This window comes from Etheostoma spectabile, chromosome 12, assembly GCF_008692095.1.
Source record: "Etheostoma spectabile isolate EspeVRDwgs_2016 chromosome 12, UIUC_Espe_1.0, whole genome shotgun sequence".
Taxonomy (NCBI): domain Eukaryota; kingdom Metazoa; phylum Chordata; class Actinopteri; order Perciformes; family Percidae; genus Etheostoma; species Etheostoma spectabile.
Window position 1 is genome coordinate 8,784,420 of NC_045744.1, and position 12,439 is coordinate 8,796,858.

Below are 12,439 nucleotides of genomic sequence, written 5' to 3' on the forward strand. Positions count from 1 at the left end.
ATGGTAATGAAAAAGGCAACAGATATAGCTTTTTGAGATGAAACAGTTCTTTTAAATTGACTAACTCTACACTCTATCTGACTTATTTATGAGGTATTTATGGTCTTTTATCACCATTCAAAACACATTAACACTGAAATGCGAGAAGGGTAGACTTCTGGTATTTTATCTAATAAGAACATTGATATATTCATCCAACAATTACCTTTCCTTTGTTAATCATTCCAAACATTATGTTTAGTTTTGATCATTGTTTAATATTGGTCTTTCAACTCAATAATCCCCAAAAATACATCTCCAAACAGGCTTGATATTTTGGAATTTCTCCAATTGAGTAACTACTCACTTGGTTATTAGCTACCAAACATAATAAGTGGTCTTGAAAACAATGATTCTGCCTCACAGTGCCACAAGAAAAGGTTGAGGAAGCTTATTTGTCCTCAATGATCAACATCAAGGATCAAATCATATCTTCTTATACTGATATAATTATATACAGTATGATAATAATTATGTTGGTCAGAATTCATTGGGTGTACATAAACTGTCTTACTTTACTATTTATTTATGCCTCCTCTTATTACAGTCAACTCGGATTTTCTTTGCCTAAGGAAAATCTTGGCAGAGGGATTCCTTAGTGAACATAATGCAGTGTGTCTGCTTTAGCATTAATAAAGTATGCCACAGTAGTGACAAGTTGTGACAAACAGACCTTGTACACAGAGGTGCAGCAGCAGTTGTAAACACCAGTGGAGTATGTGCATGTTAACTTGTAGGAAAAAAAAACGTAAAACTTAAACAAATGTAACTTTACTGTATATCTTAACAACTACTCAAAGCGCTTTTACATCATACAGGAACCATTCAGACACATTCATACACTGTGGCCGAGGCTGCCGTACAAGGTGCCACCTGCTAATCAGATAAACACTCACACACATTTACACTCCGATGGCACAGCATCGGGGGCAACTCAGGGTTCGGTGTCTTGCCCATGGACACTTCGACAGGGGACTACAGGGCCAGGGATTGAACCCCCAACCTTCCAATTGGGAGGCAACCGCTCTACCACTGAGCCACAGCCGCCCCACAGATCTACCGTAACCTGCAATTTTGATTACCATTGACATTATTATTCAATGATCCTAGTAATAGAGTTGATCCTGAGAGGAACAGAAGATAAATTCAACAGAGAAGGAAGACATTAGGCTGCCCAGCTTTTTTGTCAGATGCAGTGGTAAGAAGCCGACAGTGGCCATAATTGTGCCTAATCTATTCACCAAACCACTAGAATGTAAGTAATATAGAAAGAATATGGGTATACATATTGCCAAGTCATATTTATTTATATATATTATTCAACCTTGTCTAGAAATACAAAGTGTAGTTTGTTTTTACATTATTCTTCGAGGGGCTCTAACCTCTTATAACCTCCACTACCATAGTGAACTGTTTAAAATGGAACGCTCCAGGATTACCCAGAGCTATCCTGCCATCACATGATCCAGGCATGCCACTCATTCATGGTCTCAGTATCAATGTCTGCAGAGAAAAAGACAGAGGGAGGCAAACAAGTTCCTGTTGTGCAATCACTGCATAACAAAGGGTGTTTAAAAAACTGAAACTGCCCTCCTTCGAGACTGTGACAAATCACCATATACTGAAATGAAACTCTGAGTCTGCGATTAAACCAGGACCGTCACACCGTGGCTGGATGACAGTTGACTGGTGACTGTGAAGACTGTTTCATACACAATCATTAATGGCGTCCACACTATTACCACAAGTGGAACAAATTGAAACAGAATTTCAGCTGTAGCAGAGCAAAGAAATCCCAGAAAACTCTGATTCAGTCCAAGTCAAATCCCCGCAGCTTGTCTGCTACGTCCCCTATTTCTGCCAGTTGCTGCTTTGCTACTGTCTTGCTCATTTGGGATTAATGACGAGACGTCAGTGTGTAGAGTGGGTTTATACACATATAAAGCTAACAGCCGACAAAAAATGCAGAACAATGAAGGGCCAAAGGCAAATCAGTTAAACTCCCCAGGGCGCTCCGTTGACCTCTCTCAAATGACCACCCACCAATGATCTGTCTACACTACACTCTTCTCAGCTCAGATGAAGACGCTCTCAGCTACAGTTGCACAGTTCTGCACTCATTGAACTAAGGCAGTGGGTGAGGGGGGTTCAAAGGAGGGAGGGTGATGGAGTAGAGCACATTAGGAGGAAGGAATAAAGATTCTACAATGTAGAAACTGAATATACAAAAAGACGGGAGAGGATTGCAGGGAATAAAGGAAAGAATGGGTAAGGATAACTAAAAGCTAGAAAGAGAGGGATAGAGATGCATTAAAACAGTTGTGAGGAGAAAACACATGGAGAGACTGCTGCATAGTTACTGCCTAGCAACAGACCGTCACCGTGGTTATCAGACTTTTACTGCTTCTGAGTGCTAGTTTTAGAAACACTGCAGCGCCAATATGTTAAAATCCTGTAATGTTGCAGCTTAGGTGAGGGTGAGATAGAATAACAAAAGAGAGAGCAAAAAAGATAAATATATACACAAATATTCTTTTGATAGGACCTTTTTGGTAAAAAAGAAGCCAAGAAGGAAACAATCCACAGATATCTGACATTGGAGATGTAGCCTAAGGGACTTACAGCCTGACAGGAAGTTGTATTATCTAGGTATGAACACAAATAACTGTCCAACTACTGTAGCATCCGGACTATACAACCCACCAAGTGAAAAACACCAACATGTTTGGCAAGTTAGCTGATGGAAGTGACAGATAGTAAAACAACAAACCTTTTCCCATCAATCTATTATTCATTGCCTCCTTTTGTTGACAGTTAAGAACCATAAGTACACATATCTGTCACCAAAATGACTTGATGTGTACCAACAACCGACCAAACGCTCCTACAACCTAAATTCCATCACACAACCCTTAAATGTTCACCCCTCACTTTTAAAAGACATATCAGAGACAAGCGTGCAGCATAGAGCCTCAACAGAGCTTTATCTTTGGGTCACACAAGTGTCTTTCCTCCCAGCTGACTGTGTGAGTGGCTGTCGATTGTGTGCTGACTGGGTATCTGCAGTGGGGTCATCGCCTTTCAACAGCTGAGACAGTTTCAAAGTGTCCCACACTGATCTGGGGTCTGTGGAAGGAGCCAACCAGCTGGGTAAACAGTATGAAGGGACACAGAGCAGAGAGGCCTGCATGGGTGTTCAACTACAGTATCATCTTTCAGATCTATGGGTGTGCAACCTCCAGCACAGTGATACTGGGTCTGGGTGTACCCGCCAATGTTCTTTCACAACATATCGTCCTTATCGCTTTTATAAAATACTCTACCTTCTAAGAAAAATCAGACAAACATGGCACTGACATAGTGTACAAATGCACCGTGTATACTGAACTAGTATTGATTGTATAGTCAATTGCTCGATGTGCCAATTATTTTTCTTTAATAATTATTGTCAATGATTATTCAATGATTTGTTGGGTCTATAAAATGTTAGAAAATACTTAACAATGTACGCCAAAGTTTCCAAAAGCGCAACTTAACCTTTTTGAATGTCTTGTTTCGTCAAACACAAGGTCTTAAACCCAAAGATATTCAGTTTATTATCACATATGACAAAGAATAGTAGCAAACCCTCACAATTTGGAAGCTGTAACCACATATTATTTTGCATTTTTCCTTAAACAATTATCGATGAATCGATTATCAAAATAGTTGCCTATTAATTATTCTGTTGAACTAACCGACTAATCGATTAATCCACTAGTCAACAAGCAGCAGAAAATTAATCTCTAAATATCATCAAATTTGATAATGGATTAATCATGTTGGTCATTCATTAGGCAACGATAGCTTCTAAAATATGAGGATTTCATGTTTTTCTCAGATTTATCATCCTCTACCATTTGTCATTTTAAATAGAATAACTTTGGGGTTCTAGATTGTTCATTGGACAAAACAAGCAATCTGTAGACATTATCTTCTTTTCTTTTTTTAAACATGTTCTGACATCGTATAGACTAAAACAGAAATAACTGTATTCTAGATTTCTTTATAAAATATAGCTTAAAACCATGACACCAGTCCGAACGCCATTCTACAGTAAAGTTTCACAACAGAACAAAGATCTTAAAATCCTCATCAATCCCTAAATGGCAATTCTCTCTGATTATTACGTAAGAACCGAACTTTCACAGAGAATCAGCGTAAGGTTAATCTTTGCTTTGATGCGGTTCTCAGGCCACTATTTCAGGCAGGTGTGTGCAGCTGCTAGCCTTCTGAATGTCAGCTGAGTAGGATAGATTGCAGAGAGACTCTATCTGTCTCTGAGTAATGCTACATTCTCATTTCTAAGGCTCAGTCCAATTAAGACGTACCCTGAGGAGAGATTTGCCTCAATTAGTATGGGTCTCCACATTAACCACTTTGGATGCTTCGCCACCACTTCAACCTCCTCCGCCTCCATTAAAGCCTTCTCTCTGTGATGCCCTGAGAAAAAAGTGAGCAGAAACGTGCTACTGATTCTGGAGGCAATCCCTATGTGGCTCAAGGTGAAAACATCCACATACATTACATGTTTTCCTCATGTGATTTGTGGGGTTAACAGAGTAACATGGGGTTAGAATGTGTTGGTACATTTTGAAAGAGATACTACCACATTTCATTGGTGTCGGCACGGTTTTAGGGATTAAGTGTCATAGACAGCTGAGCCCAGTCATGTGCAGTTATGCCACTGCAATCCAAACACAGAAAGAAATGCCAAGTCATCACTTCCTGCTGTGGTGTCATCCTTGTTACTGCTCTGTGATGGCAAAAAGGGAACTTGGAAGAGTAAGGGACAGGTCGTCAAAACAGATGACGAGGCCAATGACAAGTGTTGGGAGTTGATTCTGCTTCAACTCTGGCTCTGATTTGGGATTCGTCCTCATGCCGTTCGATTCAATTTCTCCTGACAGCGACCTTGTCAGAATGTGGACTGCATGGGTCAGGGAAGACGAGACACTTTTACTAACTGCTCAGGCCCGTCACACAGATCTGCAGTGGTGGTAGTGTCAACATGACATTATCCGTATGCATGCAAAGGCAACACAAATATTAGTATCTACAGGTAAACACCAGCATGAGAGGAGAGCCGACAGTGTTTAAGCACCAAACCCTTCATTTCGGAAACTTCTTTGTTTTGTATTTTTTTCCTCATGAGAGAACTGACATTTTTTTATTTGTCAGTAATAAGGATCCACCCAATCGATTTCCCTCACATATGACTTCATATTCAGCTGCAGTTTGAGAGTATTTTGAACGCCTCCATCCATAAAAACAGTTTATCAGCCTGGCTTTAGTTCATGCAACCCCACTCCCTAAATTACCCTGCGGACAGTAAATTAAATCAAGACCTAAACTGTCTTATGCTGCTTATGACGCAGGGTGACATGCCAAAGTTGCATTTTATTTGCTTAATTTAAATGGGGGACATTATCAGTGATAAGCAGATGGGCTGTTGGCATTACAGTGGGCACAAGCTCAGGCTGCCACAACCCCCTCCTGCAGCACAGAGAAGCTTTAAAGCCTGGCTTCGGATCTAACTCTTCCTGATAAACCTTTTGATTATGGCATTAGTGCCAAACTCTTCAGTGGTGATGATAGCGCAGACTGAAATGCAATTTACTTTTCTCCACAAGGGTGGGAAAGGTTATTAGAGTGTGTATCAACATTTTAGACTTTTTCTAAGCAAAACCGAGTCTTGGACATTATTAAATCTAATTTGTTAGTCTTTCTCTTTCTTAATGTTAATCACATTATCCCATCAATATCAAGTTTCCCGGGAGAGCCCTGTGGATCAAAGTGTTAGGTCTTAAAAATACAAAAATCTTGATATAATCACGCAGCATCCACATTGGGAGAAGAGCTGATATGCATAATGAGATCTGTAAAAACACTTCCTCCTCCAGCTAGCAGACCAACTATGTTGACTGCCGGCCTCTAGGGCCTACTGTCTTCTCAGCCTGGCCTGTGCAGATAGGAATATTACAACACAGTGGTGATGTGATCCGAGGTAAAAGTGCCCACAATGAACGCTATAAGAGCATCTCACTGGTGTTTGGTTCGGGCAGCGTGGGGCAGGTGATGTTTGGCCAGGGATGGGGTTGCATTGTTCTAGAGCGCACTAATGACCTTTGCTCCAAATCAAAAGCTCCGCGTCTATTATGTCCATTACGACATCCGGCAAATTCCACCAGCCCTGGCACTGGCACTTTTGCCCAATGTGCCAATCGTGGCGCCTCTCTGCAATAGGTCACACCTTGTGTCAGCTGTTGTGATGACTCATTCACTGTCAGCACGGTGCATGCTCTCACATATCCACAAACCCACTACTTTCAGGTGTAATCTGGGAATCACCACGGAATACAGCCTAAATGACTGTGCTAAACGACCCACTGTAAAGAAATGTAAGCCAATTGGATGAACAAATGGAGGCACAACCACCATCCAGAAGTCAAAAATATAGCCCACGTAATGTTTTATTTAAATGAATGCTTCTGCTTGAAAGTGAGTTTTTTTTAAGGCTGGGTGTCATGCTGATAACGTCTCCCCCTTAATATGCAAATATATTAGGATTAGGGCGGAAACAGATGCACAAAATAGAAAAGGATGTCCATCCTCAAGATGGACAGCTTACCTTGGTAACCACGTTTTGTACAATCCCGTGTGCAGCTCGAATGTCCACTCACTGCAGCTGCACTGCATGTTGGCCGTTTCATTTTGAACGCCGTATTGGGCGCCGTAACTTCTATTGCCATAAATATAAGCTGGCCGCGCGCTGATGTTTTTTGGACCGTCTAACAGCGATGAATGGCTTGTAGTCTGATTAGTCAGGTTTGCCAAAGGCTGGATACATGTGTTGTTCGGCTGCGCAAGCAGGAAATTATCAGAGTACTGGCTAAATCCAATGAATAACGCCGGGATCCATGTCAGCACGATCAGCTGTTTCTGGTACTTCCCAAATCCCCCGAGAAACGGCAGAATAGCGCCGTCGATGCGTGTCAGCAGCCCCGACGTACTATCGGGGGACACGAAGCCGTTCTCAGGTTGATGGTCCACCGTGTCGAGCTGCACCACGGCCATCGCGGTTTTGCCGATAGATGCCTCCGTTGTGTAGCGAAGCCGGGGTTGCAGTGCTACCCCCTGTCGACTCCACAATGCGTCAATGCCCCCAGCTCCGGCGGTGAAAGCCGTGCGCAGTCAATCACTGGAATGGAAATAAGACGCACCTCTTTATTATCAGGAAGTTCTTCCCTCCTCCGTCTGTCAGCCAAACCTGTGCGGGGCTGACTGCAGACTCAAGGACCGAAATGAATGCGGATTGCGGTAAATTAAAGCAGTGACTAGGAAAAACTAATTTCATGATCTTTTCCGTCGTCTCATTCTTTGGTTGCTCTGTCGGACAGCTGTGCCCGCAGAACCCTAGGAAGTGTTTCCTTAGGGAGCCACAGGTAACACACCTGCCCATAAAGGCGTTGTGTTGTTGACTCTACCCCAACATGGCCACCTGCTGCCACTGGTAGGCTAATCACTTTGGAAGGGAAACGCTCATTTTCTGTGCGGCAGTAGGCTAGAGCAATGCAAAGCTACTTAAAAATAGCAACGTTAGTATCGTTCCTTAGCCTATTGTATAGCAGTCAGTAAAATGACACCAGTACTTGTGTTTGTGCCTTTTTTTAAATGAATGTTGAATCTTGTGTTAACAACCCTGGAATGTGTAGCCTATATTATGACAGAATAAAATCCAACGAAACCATAGCAATTGTTCTTCCACATAATAACAACTTTTAGGGAGAAATTTGAATTCCATTCAATTTTGCAACAAAGTCACAAGATCCAGTAGCCTTTTTAAAGCTCTTCCAAGGCATTGTTCCAAATACTGTAGAATAGGCTAAATACATTACACATACAGTACATACATACATACATACATACCATAGAGCTATATAAAAGTACATAGGCCTACTTTCATATTGTAAATGAACAGGACATGTCCTATGGGTAGGAGGAGGAGCTCTGTCACCGCCCACTTCTGTACCAAACAATACATATCAGATCTAGTTTAGCTGCCAGCAAAGGTGAATGATAATAAAAAGATGAATACTCTTTATATAGGCTAATTTGTAATCAAAGATTTTAGCGGAACCCACTAATACGGTAGACAATGACATGTTGTATAGGCACAACAGTGTAGTTTGTGGAAGCAGCATTTGAAGGGCTATGGTCTTGACAGAGTAATATTGTATTTTGATTGTTCATGGGTGATCGAAGAGAGAGAGAGAGAAACAAATCAATAATTTGTCTTGTTATAAATTGCAGGCTTTATTGTATAGGCTACTACTTTGTTGGCCGTCCCAGGAGTCAGCATTATGCAGTCATTTCTACTTCCTTATGAATTTGTACAGTTGTGATGACCAACTCAATGAGGTATTTGCCCTAATTTGGACAGCCCCATACAATACTCTATTAACCAATTTACATCATAAAGGGTTTGTAAATCTCTATATTACCCTTATCCAAGACTACCTATAGATCAATAATATGATATTTTAAAAAGAAAATTGATGAAATAAAACTAAGATCATTCACTCAACAACTGGACTTATGTACACTTGTGAGGTATTTGTACTTTACTCAAGTATTTCCTTTTTATGTTACTTTATTTTTCTACTCTACTACATTTCGGAGGACAATGACGTGCTTTTTACTCCATTACAATTATTCTAAAGCTTATTAGTTGCTTTTCATATTCAGATTTTTAATAACAACAACATATAAATCAACTAATAAATGATGTATTGCCTGTATCGCCTTTGCCTGGTGGTGAAAAACAGGTTTGTAGTCATACATGTTGGGAAGTCATTACTAATGATGTCCTACTATTAATAAGGAGATTATACTATAATCATTTATCTTGTCGGAGTTGTAAATGTTAATTAGTTGTTAATTATTGGATTTTGTTCCAGATGATCTTCAACTCGTTCCCACAGCTGAGTGGTTGAACTAAACATTTAGGGCTCTTGCTAATTAGCCAAAGAACTAAAAAAGGTCAATATGCTGGAGAGGGATAAACACCAGGCAAACAACTAAATTGTAATTTTGTACAACTTGGCAACCCAAAGCGTTTTCTTATTAATCTATAAAGCATTATTACATTATTTATTACCTGCCAATAAAGCCATGTCTCATAAACCCTCTATAAAATGTGTCCTATTGGAAAGTGGATCCATTCTTTGTAGCAACACATCTGATTTTCATCACACGGTGTGTTACCCTTTGTCATTTTCACATTTAATTTGATCAGTATCAAATAAGATTATTAATTTATTTTAATATTTGATTATATCTTTTGTCCTCATTTTACTTAAATTCGACCAGTTGTTTTTACATGTCATTTAGCTGACGCTTTTTTATCCAAAGCGCCTTACAATTGGTGTTTATCTGCACCTCTGGAGCAACTAGGGGTTAAGTGTCTTGCTCAAGGGCACATCGGTTGATGTATCGTAGTGGGAATTGAACCCAGATCTCCCAAACCAAAGGCATGTGTCATCACCACCCCTTGTTTAAAATACACACATTAGTTTATTTTCTGTAATATTATCACTCAGATTTGACCTGAACACAGATGTCTTCAATTGTAAACTTGAATATTTATGTTGTAATACTCATTGTAAATAATTTAGGAAACATCATGGGATACTCTAAACAAAAGAGGTCAATATTGGCCTGGTTAAAAAAAAATATATATATACTGGCCAGATTTGATTCACACCCCCTATCTTCTTTGCCTATATTATTTATCTGACCATGTAATAAGCAGACGCCTACTTCATGAACATGTGTTTAGCAATGCTTCATCCTCCTGGCCATAACGTGCTATTACATATTTCTTTCAGTACTCAAAGTGTTGAATCATGCACATTTCATCTGTATCAGTTTCTCAAAGATCTGCAAGTGTTTAGTTTTTTTTGACTATTTGAAACTGCATTTTTTTCTCTTTTCAAATTATTTTGAGAAACAAATACCCCCAAATAGTGACACGTTACATTGGAGTAGGCCGTGACATTTGACATACAGTGTAAGACTCTACGCACAGCCATTGCTGCAGATGTATTACTGCATGCACATGAAACATGTTAGATCCTGAACAGCCCCAGGAATGATGAGGGCCCCTGAATGGCCTGTAGAGTCTTGTTTAGTTACACACTGATGACCCCTGCAGGCAGACTGGAGCCACAGCATTGCTTTCTTGTCATGGCAGAATTTGCAGCCTATTTTTTTTCTTGTGGCAACAATCAGGCATTTTGAATTTGAAGTGAAAAAGGCAGGCTATAAGTGATGAAATAAGCTGTTAGATATCAATCCCTTACCTCAACCTATTTGACTTTTTTCTTTTCTTTTGCCTGCTGCTCTATATTGGAAAGTTTACAACTTAAAAAAAAACATTAACAACTGGATTTATTCCATCTGCATCCTTTACAGATCTATCATTCAGACAAAGTTTTTTGTTGCAGTGCTCAGAAAATATTGCATGGCCGTGGGCCAACAGAAACCAGACGACCGTTGTACCGTCACACTATCTCACTGTGATGTTTGTTATCATTTAAACCTGCTTGTCCCTCCCTAACAACCAATTCAGGTGTGTCTGGGGCAGAACCCCGCCCAGGCGATTGTGTGTGTGTGTGTGTGTGTGTGTGTGTGTGTGTGGTGTGTGTGTGTGTGTGTGTGTGTGTGTGTCTGTCATAAACAGTACAACTAAAAAGAAAACTTCCATAGGTGTGACTGAGCTTTCACTCTGCAGTGAGTGATTCATATCTATTCTGCTATTCACAGTAAAAGACAACTGTACTTTTACTTTTCACAGTCAGATAATAGTGTATATGTATGTACGTATGTAGGCTACGTACATATCATCGCGTATTGTGATTTAAAAAAACAACAACTAATCCTTCCACAGACAATATACCATATACACAGTGGCTTGAGTTTACACACCCATGCTAAAGTTGATTAAAAATACCTAGAGATTGGCATGGTTTTATTTCAGTTATTCCAGCCTAATAGCTGGTTGGATTTGCACTGAGAGATGATCTTATGGAAAGTTACCCATGCCTATCTCTACGTATGGTGAAGGGTATGTGATGATGAGGGGCTATTTGAATTCCAAAGGCCAATGGAACTTTATCAGGATGCATAGTATCCTGGATCCATGAAATAACTGGCCTTAAAAAAAAAAAAAACTCTGCCTGCCTCTATGGGAATTTAACATAGGGGTGTGTATACGTATGCCCCCTGTATTTTAAGGAAGAACATTTACAATACATTATTCATTCACAAAGAAAATTGGTGTCCTTAAAAGGTTGGATTTTCCTAAATTGTTTGAATTAAGGCATTAAAATCCATTTCCAAAATATGTTTTTTTATTCCTTTTTTTAATCAACTTTAGCATGGGTGTGTAAACTTTCTCAAGCCACTGTAAATAACTTTTAGTGCACTTTGGTTTCAAAGTCCAACAGATAGACTGGAGAACCATTGTGTGATTTATTACTTTGGTGTTAGTTTCAACTTAGGTAGGTCAGAAAAAAACTAATTCTTTTTTATGTAGTTAAGGTGGAGAACTTGGTTTTATCTACCGGTGGTCCTGTAAAGCAGCACTGAAGACATGTCTCTTTTTAATAAGGTTCTTTGAATCCATAAAGCAGTGGAAAGTCTGATGAACCATCTGTATGTTAACAAGCTGCGGGGGAAACTCAAATCACATGGTTAATAAGCATGACAATGTCAGTTGTCTACGTTATTTAATAGCCAGCTGTCAGGGTTGTTTTTTCTCACTGCTTACTCAGTGAATGACATCAGTACCGGTGTCTGGAAATGATATCATTTGTGCGATTTCAGGTCTGACAGTAACTGATACTAGAGAACACGTGAGAGTTGACCCAGTGTTGCCCTTGCATTGTTTTTGATATATCACATCAGACACTTTGGTGTGAGTCATTTTCGTTTTTTATTCCATATTGGTGTGGGTAAAACATGCTTGGGTGAAAAAATTACCTTTGCAACAAACATCCTCTTCACAGCCGGGAAATACAGCAGCGTCTGACCCACACTGGTTTTCAGTGCAGAAAGCAAACAGTAGGTTAAATATTTACTCCAAAGCTGAAAAAACAGTCTGCAAAGATTTTATTTTCTCTGCAAAGGGCCCTGTGTTCATCTAAATCAACAATGCAGACAGAAAGGAGATTAAAGAGAGAAATAAAAGATAAGAGGATAAAACAGAGGGCAGCTCTGGGGCAACAAATGAACCAACCCTGCCACACCTCACTCACACACCAATATATATACTTTGGAAAGAAAGTCCTTGCACAAA

At 39.9% G+C, this 12,439-nt stretch overlaps 1 protein-coding gene across 2 annotated transcripts in view; it reads right to left on the reverse strand.

Moving 5' to 3' along the window:
• The window catches only part of LOC116699169 (solute carrier family 22 member 23), a 36,512-nt gene extending 29,654 nt beyond the window's left edge, over window positions 1-6,858 (reverse strand). Inside the window, exons 1-2 of one of the 2 annotated variants that reach the window (XM_032531616.1) lie at window positions 6,710-6,807; window positions 4,410-4,992 (exon numbers count right to left, since the gene is read on the reverse strand). The gene's annotated coding sequence lies outside the window, so the exon portion shown is untranslated. Of the gene's footprint in view, window positions 1-4,409; window positions 4,993-6,709 lie in introns of both variants that reach the window. The other variant, XM_032531617.1, reaches the window with a different exon arrangement.
• Between the last annotated feature and the right edge of the window lie 5,581 nt (window positions 6,859-12,439).